Raw genomic sequence first — 12,409 nt, forward strand, 5'->3', positions numbered from 1 at the left:
GCCGGCTCCTGGGCAGCGACCAGCCCGGCACCTCCTTGGGCCGGGCGGGCGACGGCGCCCGCTGCAGCTTCTTCTTCTCGGGGAGCGGCGGCGGCGGCCGAGGAGGAGGAGGAGGAGGAGGAGGAGGAGGCGGTGGGGGCAGCCCCGGGGGGCCCTGCTCCGGCCCCGCGGCCTCCATGTCCGTGTCCCCGCGGCGCGGCGCTGGGCTCGGCCCCGGCTGCGGCTGCGGCCCCGGCTCCGCCCGCCCCCGCCGCCGGGCGGGGACGCGCACGGGCGGCGAACAAAAGGCGGCAGAGGGGGGGGGGGGGTGAGGGAAGGGGGGGGGGGGTGAGGGAAGGGGGGGGCCGTGCTGGAGGCAACAGCGACCCCTCCGCCCGCCCCCGGCAGCCTCGGGGCGAGGGGGGGCGGCCCCGGGGTGCGGGTCTTTGGGGTGTCCCCCAACACCCCCGAGCATCCCTGTGGGTGGGGGTCTTTGGGGTGTCCTCCAACACCCCGAGCATCCTTATGGGTTGAGGTCTTTGGGGTGTCCCCCAACACCCCTGAGCATCCCTGTGGGTGGGGGTCTTTGGGGTGTCCTCCAACACCCCGAGCATCCCTGTGGGTGGGGGTCTTTGGGGTGTCCCCCAACACCCCCGAGCATCCCTGTGGGTGCGGGTCTTTGGGGTGTCCTCCAACACCCCGAGCATCCTTATGGGTTGAGGTCTTTGGGGTGTCCCCCAACACCCCTGAGCATCCCTGTGAGTGGGGGTCTTTGGGGTGCCCCCCCAATGCCCCCGAGCATCCCTATGGGTCAGGGAGCTGGTGGTGTCCCCAAGAACAGGGGTACCCCCATGAGTGAGGGTCCCCCTTGGTGTCACAAGAGCTGGGGGGGCCTGGGAGATGACTAAGGGTGAGGGTCCCCCTGGGCACTGCAGGTCCCCCGGGTGTCCCTGCAGGTGTGAGTCCCCTGGGGCAGCCTTGGAGGTGAGGGTCTCTGGGGTATCCTCAGCAGTGCAGGTCCCGAAGTCCCAGGGTGTTGGTTGGGGTCCCCAGGGTCCCCTTAGGATGAATGGGACCCCCCCCCCAGGCATGGGGGTCCACCAGGGCACCACTGTAAGCACAGGGCATCCTCAGAGGCAAAGCTCCCTGGGGTACCCCATGGGTGGGGGCCCCTGGGGACCCCCACCCCACACCCCAGGGCCGCCTGCCAAGCCATCGGGGTGCGCGCGGCCCCGTGGTGCTGCTGCACGGTGCCTCTCGGGGGGGGGGGGGGGAGGGGAAGCGCCAGCAGCGCGCGCTCCCACCCAGCGGCACACGTCTCGTACGTTAACAACCCGGCCCCAAACCCACGGCGAGCATCCAAAGGCTGGTTTTGAAAAATGCTCCCGCGTGCCTGCGCCCGCAGCAGCGCAGCACGAGCGTGGTGGCCGGACGCGTCCCTGCAGCAGGAAGCGGAGCCCCGGCCCCCTGCGCGCGGTTTGGGCTCTGCGTGCCGGGCAGTGCGACCCCACTGCACCAACAACACGACCCCAATGCACCAACATCTCTGCTCGGGGGGCAAACCCGAGTCTGGCCAGGGTGCAGAGCCCTGCGCGGACCTCAGTCAGCTTCTGACATAACCCCATGTCCCCCTCCTGCCTCAGAGCCTTGGGGACGGTGTCCCCATGTCTGCAGCAGTTATTTTGGCTGTGAGTAATGGTGAAATGGTGAACTGCGGGCTACCCCCGTGTGCCAGGGAGTGACCGACGTGCTGTCTCCACCAGCCTCGCTGGGGGACTCTCACCTGCCCCAGCATCGTGCCCAGCAAGGCTGTGCTGGTCCCTTCTGTCCCTAAAGTGGCTGCACAAGGCACAGCCCCCCCAGCAGCTTCGGTGCAAAGACAGCAAGCAAAGGGCTGCGGCCCCAGCTCGTGACTTGCAGCATCACTCTGTGGGTTTGCTCCTGCTGCACGACTGCCCTGTGCGGGGTGCCATGCCCTGACTGCCCAGTGCCGCGCTCATTAACGAGGATCGTTATTGTTCCACCGAGCAGTGGTTAATTGCACAACACAAGGCACGCCGTGTGCTGCCCTCACCGAGCCACGGCGCAGCAGGGGGGGTGCAGGGGCCAGAGGCCTCGTCCCCAGCCCTGCACTGGGGACAGCCCCCGTGGTGCCATGAGGATGGGGCACGTGCTGCGCTCCCAAAACTGCCCCCAGCAAGGGGGAGAGCCCAGCGCTGGGTGAGCTGGGGCTGGGGCTCCCTGCTGCCTCCCGCCAGCCAGGCTGGTGCAGCACAGTGGGTGCGTGGCTTGCACATTGTCCCCAGTGCTGCCACGTGCTCCCAGGGGACACCATGTGTGTCAGCACGTGCACAGCTCCGGCGTGCGGTGGCACACGTCACATCCAGGACGCCCTGCTCGTACCCGGGTGTCCCCAGGCTGTGCACCCAGCGTGTGCATCTCCCCACATCTCCCCACATCGGAGCCCGGTGAGAGCGGAGCCAGCCACACCAGAACTGCTGCCCCAGGGGAAAACCACTCAAAGGCAGGGACATGTTTGGGGTGGAGGAGGGAGGGACGCTAACAGACCTCAAAATGCTCCCTGGGGCTGGAGTCAACGCAGGCAGCCAGGATTAGAGCCAAGCCTACGCCGCACCGAGCCAGGCGCCCGGTCCTGCGCTCGCCACCCCCTTGGCACAGTGGCAGGGATGTGCTGGGAGACACCGAGCCAAACCCATCTCATCCAGGGGCTGGTTTAGCGGCTGGCCTTGAACTAGCTGATCCCGGGAGAATTATTCAATAAATTTGAATTAAAAGCGGGCGGGCGGCTTTCTGAAGCCTCTGGAAGAAAAGCAATGAGCTTAAGCAGCCCCCTGGGCCCTGGGGAGGTCTGGCTGGCAGCCAGCCAGAGCCAGGATGCAGCACGGCCCCGGGCAGCGCCGAGCAAGGCTCCGCTCATCCACCCCGTGCCCACCCGAGCACCCCGCTGGATCAGGCCCCGGGCACCGACTGCTCCCAGCTCCCTCCCTGCTGGCTCCCCTCCAGACCTCTGAGGCTGCTGTCAAGTGCATTTTGGGTTAAGATGCTAAACAGCTCATAGCAAAGAGCCCTGGAGCAGCAGCAGCAGTGGGTGTAGCCTCCGAGGCTGTAGCAGGTCCCCAGGTGCTGGACCATTTCCTACCATCTTGACCCAAAGCCAAGGAACTGAGGATGCCATAACTTCTTTGGGAGGGGAAAAATATTTACAAGTCCTTAACGTTTGGTATCTCCCTTATACCAACTACACTTGAAACTGCCATTGAGCACCTACGTGAATATCTCAATGACGGAAATCCCAGGGGGGTCATTTCCAAACACCCGCACGCACCGCCTCGTGTAAGGGCCGTGCGTGGATGGGGTTTTTGCTGTTTTTTGGGACGAGGATGGGGATGTGCCACCGGGGGAGCAGCCAGCACCTCGGGGAGGCTGAGGCCGTGGGGACGGAGGTGCTGGGACCCCTGCCCGGCCACACTGCAGTGCCGTGCTCGCCCCCAGATGTGCCAGCCGTGCACATCCCCGTGCTGCTCGCGACAGCCTCACACAGAGGCCGGCTCTGCGGCAGCCATAGCAACCGGGCTGCCTCCCTTCTCTACCTTTCCCAGCACGGATAACGCCGATTTCTCCCAAATTTGCTGCTGCCTGAAAGACGCCAGCAAAAGCCCCTGCCCGAGGAAGGGGACGGGGGCTGATGTGCCCCCCGAGCCCTAAGCTGCGCCCCACTGCCCGGCTCTCTCCGTGCAGCGGGGTGGGGAGCGCTGCCTGCCTGCAAGGGGAGGAGAGGAGGGAGGAAAAGCCGAGCACCAGCATCGCTGGGGCCAGCATGCAGCACCAGCACGGCTTGGCACAAGAGAGCACGAGAGTGTTTCTCATCCAGACGGCTGCTGGGTTTTGGAGATGGGGTCCTGAGTTTGGGAACGGCCACGGGGGTTTGGGGGGATCAGAGCAGCCCCGTAGATGCTGACAGCGCCCTTGTTTCCCAGGCAAGATACTAGCATCTCCCCAGCCTGCCCTGAGGTGTGAGATGGGATGAATCAAACGCAAGACCCACCCCGGGCTCCCCCTAACGTGTGCTCGGGGGGCTCTGGGCTGTGCTGCTGCCGCTCAGAGCCCCCCTTTGCAGCAGCAGCAGGAGGCTCCCAGCCTGCCGGCCCCCCTCGCTCCTCCCCAGGGGAGCTGCTCCGCTGGTGGCGGGGACAGGGACATCGCCGGGGGTCAGGGGCTCCCGCCACCCACCAGCCTTCTCCCGGCCCCAAAGCAAACCCAGGTCCCTAAGGGGGCGCTGCGATCCCCGCCCCATCAGCGCCTCCCGCCCCGTTTCGCACCCGGCATTGCCGCCTGGTGCCCGAGCGAAGCAGCGCAGCTGCCCCCGGGTTCCTCGGCAGTGCTTGAGCCAAGCTCCCGGCTGCAGTTCCTTAAAAACAGGGCACGGAAACCAGCTAGCAAAGGGAAGTGAGGCAGGAGGATTTATGCACGTAGATGGGCCTGTATCGGTGCTGGTAGGACCGGGCTGGCGCCTGGAGCTGCCCAGGGCAGCCCAGAGGCTGAGCCGGGAGCGCGGCTGCTCCAGCTCCCTGCAGCCAAAAGCAGCTGGGGGGGGACACAGCAAACCCACCCCTCAGGCAGAGGGTCAAACACAGATAAGGAAAAATCAAAACAGATTCTTCTCCTTCACTAACTCGGCCGTTGAGAAGCCGTACCAGCACCCAGACCTCTCGGGTTTGACCCCTGGGCGAGCCCCGCTGTGGTCACGCTTGCCTTTTGGAGATTTTGCAGCCAGAAGCACAGGGCAACCCCTGAGCAGGGAGGGCTGCAAAAGCCACCAATGCCTTTCTGAGATGAGGTCCCTTAAGGAAAGGCAGAAGTTGCACTCTGTAGCTCTATAAGTAGATCACATCAGGCCAACGTTTAATATCAGAATACAGAAAACGACTGATCATGAAGGAGAAAAAACACCCGTATCCAGTCTTCCCTTTGGGTTGCCCAGTGCATCCTGGCTGACCTGCTGCATCAGCTGGTCTGGAAGGAGCACATCCAAGCCAGACTCACCTAAGCAGCACCTCTGCCTACCAGACCTCTGCCAGCCTGCCCAGAGGGCACCAATTAACCTGCACTGCCCCGGTGAGCCTCACCTGGGACCCTACTCACACCCTCCACCTGCGGGCCAGAAGCTCTGTGTAAGCTCAGACCCAGGTTCCTCCCATGTCCTGAGTGAGGTGTCTGCTAGGAGCATCTTCTTATGGTGCCTTCTGCTCTTGGGGCCCTTTGTTTCAGCCTTGCTCCACCTCTGCTGCCCTTCTGGAACGCAGTGTGAGCCCTGTTGTAGTGGCTCTGGGGTTTAGCAGCTGGCTTGCGAGCAGCCACCTCTGTGTGTGGCAGAGAGGTTTGCAGCTACCAGGCTGAAGGTGGGGGGAGCTCAGGGTGTGCTTGTGTGGCTCCCATCGGGAGAAGAGCCCCTAAGGGGAAGCTGAGCTGCGAGGAGGGTTTCCTCGAGTAGCTGGCTGCCCTAGGTGTGGCCCTTGATGGGACAGTTCAGGTGGCTGCTGCTCCTTGTCTTCAGCGCCATGACTTGCTGTGGTCTGTGCCTTTGTGCCTGGTGCTGGTGTGCATCCTAGGGACGCTCATCCCAGTTGTCTTGGTATGGTTTTAGTTCAGTGGGCAAGCAATCTTGTTCAGCATGAGCTTCTTTTGGGGAAAACCCGGGCACAAACCATGAGGGTTTGGAAAAGGCAGAGAGTGTTTCTGCACGTCTCTATACCTGGGGCCTCTTGTGTTCAGGCAGATATTGCTGATCTGGGCCCTGGAGATCCCTCCTGCCCTCGCAGGGGAAGGGGAGAGGGCTGGGAGGGCTGCGCGTGGAGGCTGGCAGTGAATCCCCGTGAGGAAGAGGAGTGAGGGGTCTGTGTGTGGGGAGGAAGAGGAGGGCTGGCTGTAAGTGAGAAGCAACCTAATGACTTTAAATTGACTTTAAACTTTAAATATAGCGAGGTGTCTGTGAACAAGAGAGGGAGCCCTTCACTGCCCCATCCATGTGCCCTAGATCCACCACTGCCTCCTTGCCTTTCACACCTGCTTCGTGAGCTGCCCCAGCAGCGTGGAGCTCAGGCTGCGAAATCCAGAGAGCCAGTGCAGAGACCAAGGGGATGTTCAAGGAGAGTTGGTTCAGCCAAAGAGAATGGCCTGCTTACCAAACCTCTGTGAGTTTGTTACCAGCAGCCTCTGTACCCCAAAGTGCTTGCCTTCAGGGTACGAGGAAGGCCCAATCTTCTGCAATTTGAGTCAGGACCCTTGATCCTGCACCTTTCTCTCTCTCCTTGTCAGTGAGTGGGTGCTGTACAAGTGTTGCTTTGTCCAATGCTCTCAGCTCTTCTCCTAAGTTAAGGCGCTTTGTGTCAGGTCGGTGTTAAATAGGGGATCTGGGCTTTCTTTAGAGGAGTGCCTCTTCAGGAATAAAATTTACACATGCATCACTTTTTCTTGAACTTGAAAGAAATGGGATTTGTTTAAGATTTAAGGCATTTTAAAGCCTTTAGAGTGCAAAACATCAGTAAAATCAAGACAACTTTAAAGTAAGGGATGCTGTGAAAAGCAATCATATGGAATAAAAAACAAATACCTGATAAAAAATAAACAGACTTCCAATCCACTTACTTATAGCCTAAAGCCCATCTCACCTGGCTCAGCTCTATTACTGCATCCTCTTCACCTGGCCCTGTCTGTGGTGTGGGGGAAATGCCATGGCAAGAAGTGATATTGGCAGAGCCAGTTCTGCATGGTTTTGGTGTGAGTGAGGCTTCCTGAGCAGTTGCGTGTGGTGCTGGCACTGCAGTGCACGAAGTGAGGGTGTGCAGGAGTCTTCCTCGTGTCTGCCCCCGGCTGGGGCTGGGCTGGGGTTCCCAGGAGTTTTTCTGCACTGTGTACATAAGTATTTTTATGTATACATAGATGCGTTGTAACCAAGTTCTAGGTGCTCTGCCTCATCGGGAGCCAACGTGCCTGGCCCATGTCTCCCACTGGGTGACCAGTGGCAGAGGAGGGGAGAGGTGTCTCTGATGTTATTTGTGCTGAAGATGGCAAATAAAGCAACTGTAATGCCATTGCACAAGAGCACAGCTCCCAGCTTTGGGTAGAATCAGAGTTGCTTGGCTCTGCAGCAGACCTAATTACTGCTCATTAATAGAAAGCCTATTTTGGGTTAATTTCTGGGAGTTTGTGCTTCTGAAATGGAGGGTCTAATCTCAGCTTTAAAGCTCTAAGCAAGTCCTGTGGTGTAGATAGAAACTTTAGTCTCTCACCTGATCACAGCAGAGTTTGAAGTGGGTGGAAGCTTTTCCATGCGGTATTTGAATTCCCAAAGTTCTGGATGCCAACAGCAAACCCCTTCTGTCTTTCCTCTTAGCCACATGTCCTATAAGCAAAGTGTGAGCCAGGCTCGAACACGCTGTGAGTTTGGGGTTTGGAAGCACTGGGGAGCTGATGGGCTGCTAGGCTGACAAATCGTTTAATAAAACTTGAAGAAAGCCCATGAGAGTGGGCTCGTGGGGTGTTTGGGGAGGTTTAAGCTTGCAGCCAGTGCTCTGTAAAGGCAGGTCAGACTTTCCTGGGTGGTAGAGAGCACAGGTGCACAGTGCTGAAGGAAAATGTACAAAACCAGCCTCAGGACGTGAGCTGAGAGAACTTATCTGCCAGGGATGGCTTGTTGAGAACTTGGACAAAGCACTGGGGTGAACCTTGGCTTCGGCCAGGCTGAGCCCCGCAGGGTGGGTTTGTGGTGGCCACAAGTCTCCACAGAGCTCGGAGCATCTGGTGGGGAAGGATAAAGCACTGCCACAGCATCCTCTGTGCTGGCCCTCTCCTTAGGGAGGTGTAAATGGGGAAACGAAGGTGCTTCCCCTGCTGCCTGCACCTGGTACTGGTTTGGGGACCAGCACGTGCAGTGCTTTCCCCCTGGCCAAGATATCTGAGCTCAGAAGAACAAAGCGGCCTGGACGCTAGCTCAGCAGGCTGTCTGAAAGCTCAGCGGATGCTCGATACACCCCACTTCCAGTGTGCTGGTATAAATCGAGCATGCTGATAACCCTTTGGGGCTGGTGTATAAAGGAACTGGAAGCACTGAGCTCCTACAATCACAAACCAGAGGCTAAATCTGAGTTTTGGGTACGTGTGTGGGAGATGCAGGCAAACATCTGGGTCTCCTGCCCCCGAGCAGATGACTGCTCCCCAAATGGGAGTCCCAGCACGTGGCTGAGGGCGATGTGCTGCTGGCTGGGGTAGGCTGAGGCATTACTACGGAGTTGTAGGGCTAATTTGGTGCGCTTTATCTCAAATGCTTGTAGCAGACGCAAGGCGGTGAGCCGTTTGCCACTCCTGTGTTCCCACTGCAGCGCTGGCTCAGAAGGGAGATGTTTTGTAAAAGGCAGCAGGAGATGTTTGTGCCGAGGAGCTGGTGTGGGTGTACATGAGGAGAAGCGGTGTCATTGAAGTGCCCTCAGGTGATTCTTTTCTGGGAGGAGGAAAGCCACAGGTGTCTCCCTGCCCTGAAGTAGGACCCAGGCAGTGATCTGTGGCCCAAGAGACCTGGAGTGTACCTTCCTCTGATTTCCCTCGTGTCCAAGTGAACTGTCTGCAGCTGCAGGCAGGCTTTTTCCCACAAACCTATGCAGAAAATAAGAGAAACTCAGTTAAAACCTGTTTTTCACCCTTCTGTTGCTCTGAGGGGTGGGGATTACACCCTCCAACGTGCTCTCTGGGATGCCGGGGAGGACCCTGGCACAGCCCCCGGCAGGAGCAGCCACCGGGTTCCTCGTCCTTGCCGTATGGAGTGCTGCTGTGGGAAACCTCTTAAAAATGGGGGAAACTGGGTGAGCAAAGGCTGCTCTGCTTCAGTCGTGGCTGCCAAGCAACAGAACCATAAACAGAATATTTCAGAAGATGAAAATCTTTTCTAATCCAAATTTCTTTTTATATCCCAAAGATGTGTGCTTTCGGGTTGACTGTGTGATCTCCCAACCTGCCCAAAGATGCTTCATGAAACTGGGGAGGCTTTTCAGGGATATTTGGAGCTATGAGCTGAGCAGTTGGAGGCTTTGCAGGCTGTTGGCATGACCTGCAAGATGCGGGGTCTTGCACGGGCTCTTCCTCCCACTAATCGTGTCCCAGGAGCTGAGCATGCAGAGCTCAAAGGGCTTCAGAGGAAAAAAATAGAATAGGGCACTTCCTAGATGGGCTAAATGGTTGCTGAACTTCAAGCTTCTGCTCTGAGCCCAGATCCTTCCCTGCATGTTAAAGGACATGGGTTTTGCAGCGTGGTGCAGGATGCTTGGCTTTCTCCTGGAGAAACATGCTCTTAGTGATGCTATGCCCTGGTGGGGCTCTGTCCCTCCTCCTCTAGGATGCACTCAGGAGGTGGTGTGAGCCCTGCAGCGTTGGTCCTGCTGGGCTGCGGCAGCTTCTTGCAGGGACTTGAAGCCTTGGGAAGGGCAACGAGATGCTTGGAAGTAGATTTAATCTAAATTGGTGGTTTTGCTGGTTCCTTTTTTTCAAGCTGCAGTCTCCCACGAGATGGTGCTGTGGGATAGGGACACTGCGAATGAGACATGGCTACGGGGCTTTATGGCACTGAACACAACAAAATTAATTTGTGGCTTTGGCGGCAGGCTTCTCGTGGTCTTTGCAAAGGTTTCTTCAGGGAGCACAGACGGGGAGCGAGCAGTGTCTGCTGTAACTGGGAGAGTTGTCTTGGTGGGCAAACCCAGTCAGAGGGAAAGTACCACCAAATCCCCCTAAAAGTACTTAATTGACCTGTGCTGAGCCTGTGTTCGCTCATGTTAATTGCTGCTGTTGGGCTCAACGTTTTGTAAATGGGAAAAGAGCACGCTTTATATGTAAGTAAAGCCAAGAATATATTGTTATATATGAGTTAATCATTTTTAAAGTTTGATTGTAACAAGAACTAACAATTAAAATGGTTTTATGCACCGAATTTTCACTCACGTGGGGGCTGTGCTCACCCCTGCCCTGCTCCTCTGGCTGCTAAGGCCAGCAGTTTGTCTGGGGGTGATGTGGGGGCTACAGCAAGTTGTCACCAGCTGAGCCCTTTGCTGGCAGTAACGCGATGTGCAGGTTGGGGATTTTGTTTTGCTTTTTCTGGGATCTTCCTGTGCCTTCCCCTCTGTTTTCATGCTTTCTGCACAGGAGGGCTCTTTGGAACAATTTTTATTTGATGCTGGGTTCCTGATCTGAGTCTTCTTACAGAAAAAGGTTTTTCTGAACATGTCCTGTCAAATGATGCTCTTCATTAATAATGACGCTTTTGATCAGTATCATGAAACATATGGACAATTCTCAGAAGGTTTTTGTATTACAAAGTGAATGAATGAACAAAATGGGTTCCTGTGGCAAACTTCTTTCTTGTCAAGCAAACATCTGGGTCATCATAGCTTTTAAGAAAAATCTAGAAAATACAAAAAGGTCCAAGTGTGAAATGCTAACCTGAACTTTATTTTAATTTCAGATGTTCGCTCTGTAGAAATTTGTTATTGGGATTTGATCCGGAGCCCTCTGAAGTCAAAGGAAGACTTTTTCCTCAGTGACTCAGTAACAGCCAGTACTGGACAGAGAGGCTGAATAATTTACAGAGCATAATTCCCACCGTTTGCTATCCAAACAGGTTCTGAGCCAAGGGGTGCACTGAGGCATCCCTAGATGGATTGCCTTGCCTTCCAGTACATACACTGGGGCTGGTAGCTGCTGGCTGGGCTTCCCGTTCGCACAGGGTGATCTTGTCTGGGTCCCTAAAACCTCCACCTGTGGCAGCTGAGGGGTTTTGCCCATGTCCCCATGTGGTGTGGGGTTTGTTCCAGCTTGGTGTGGACAGTGGTGTGTGCTCTGAGTGGTGCTCGTGTCTGTGCCCAGGAGAGCTGCTGGGCTGCCAGAGGCAATGAGGTTTCATTGGTACAATTAATTGATTCAGATGAGTTTGGCTTTTTTTTTTTCTTTCTTTTTTTTAATTAATTAATTTATTTATTTATTTATTTTTATTCCGAGGAACAGGTTGGCCAGGTAATACACATCACACCAGTGGCATTTGATAACATACCAAAATCTAAGTTTGGCTTCTTCCTCCTTCGGGGCCCTTTCCTAGTGCCCTAACAATGATTTTCAAGGTCCGTTGCTATAGCAGTAAGAGATGATCAGTTATAGTTTTCAAAGCATTTTTCCTCATTTATCTAACCCTGTCTCTCAGGCATAACCTTCCCACAGATTTTTGCTTTAATAAACAGCATTGTGGCTTTTCTGCACGTCTGCTCTAAGACCGAGGTGACTTGCCCCTCGCTGCTGGAGCGATGTGGCCACGCCGGGCTGTGGTTCTCAACTCGGGGCTATTCGGCAGCAGCACGACCTGGCCCCACTTTGTGATGAGGACATCCACCTCTGACCAGCATCTGCTCCTCAGGCCTTACCCGGGAATAGCTTTCTGCAAGGAAATGTCCAGCTCCTGGTCTTGTACTGATGCCCCGAACCTCCTCAGGCCTGTCCTGTCTCCTGTGCATAGGGAGAGCTCAGCTGTCTGACTCTCCTCCAGAGGGGCTGCCTCTCACCAGCTCAATCCCAACACTGCTGAACAAGCCCTCGGTCTCCTCCCCAGGCTCTTCCCTCCATCTTCCTCCCTGATCTGCCTCCGGTACCATGGTTATCATCCAGGTCAGCCTCCTGCTGCTGTCTTTTTATCCATCTCTGCAGACACAGAAGTGTCTGTGCCTGGTGGCTCACCGAGGGCTCAGATGTCCTGCTGCTGCTGCCAGGGAAGCACAATGCAGGGGGAGGCTTCAGATCTGCAGTGGGTCTGGAGCTCCATCTACTTATCGCTGGTTTGTGAGATGTCTTTGTGCATGAGTGGGTCGGTGGGTACCCTTAAATCCTATTTTTTCTCCCTGCCCTTTGCCTCGTGCTGCTCCCAGCCCCGGGCTGTGAGGTCTGGCCCCCAGCCCCTCTGCCCCCTGTTAATTCCACGTGTGGTACCTTCATCTTCCAGGGAAGAAGTTGTCCTTGCTCAGTACACTGAGTATCTAGCACAGCTGAGTCAGAGCCCAGTTTAGGTGTTAGTGCAAATAATTACTAATTACATCCCTGAGAAAGCTGCCTGTCTCCTGTTTCTCTGCAGCCAGAAGATTCTCTTATCAGTACGTGGGGAGAAATTGGGTGTGCTGGGCAGGGGGCTGTGGCCCAGATATCTCTGGCTGGCTTTGTCTGTGCATCTAACAGGCTTTGTTTGCTGGTGCTAAGTCACAGTGCCTTCGGTCACCACAAATGCAAAGTGGAACAGTTGAGACCATGGAAAGTGGGTCAGATTGCTAGAGAGGAATACAAAAGAATAGTGTGTGGGCCTGGGAGAACAGGCTGGGGACTGTCAAAA

The sequence above is a fragment of the Cygnus atratus genome, chromosome 16 (genome assembly GCF_013377495.2).
Source record: "Cygnus atratus isolate AKBS03 ecotype Queensland, Australia chromosome 16, CAtr_DNAZoo_HiC_assembly, whole genome shotgun sequence".
Taxonomy (NCBI): Eukaryota; Metazoa; Chordata; class Aves; order Anseriformes; family Anatidae; genus Cygnus; species Cygnus atratus.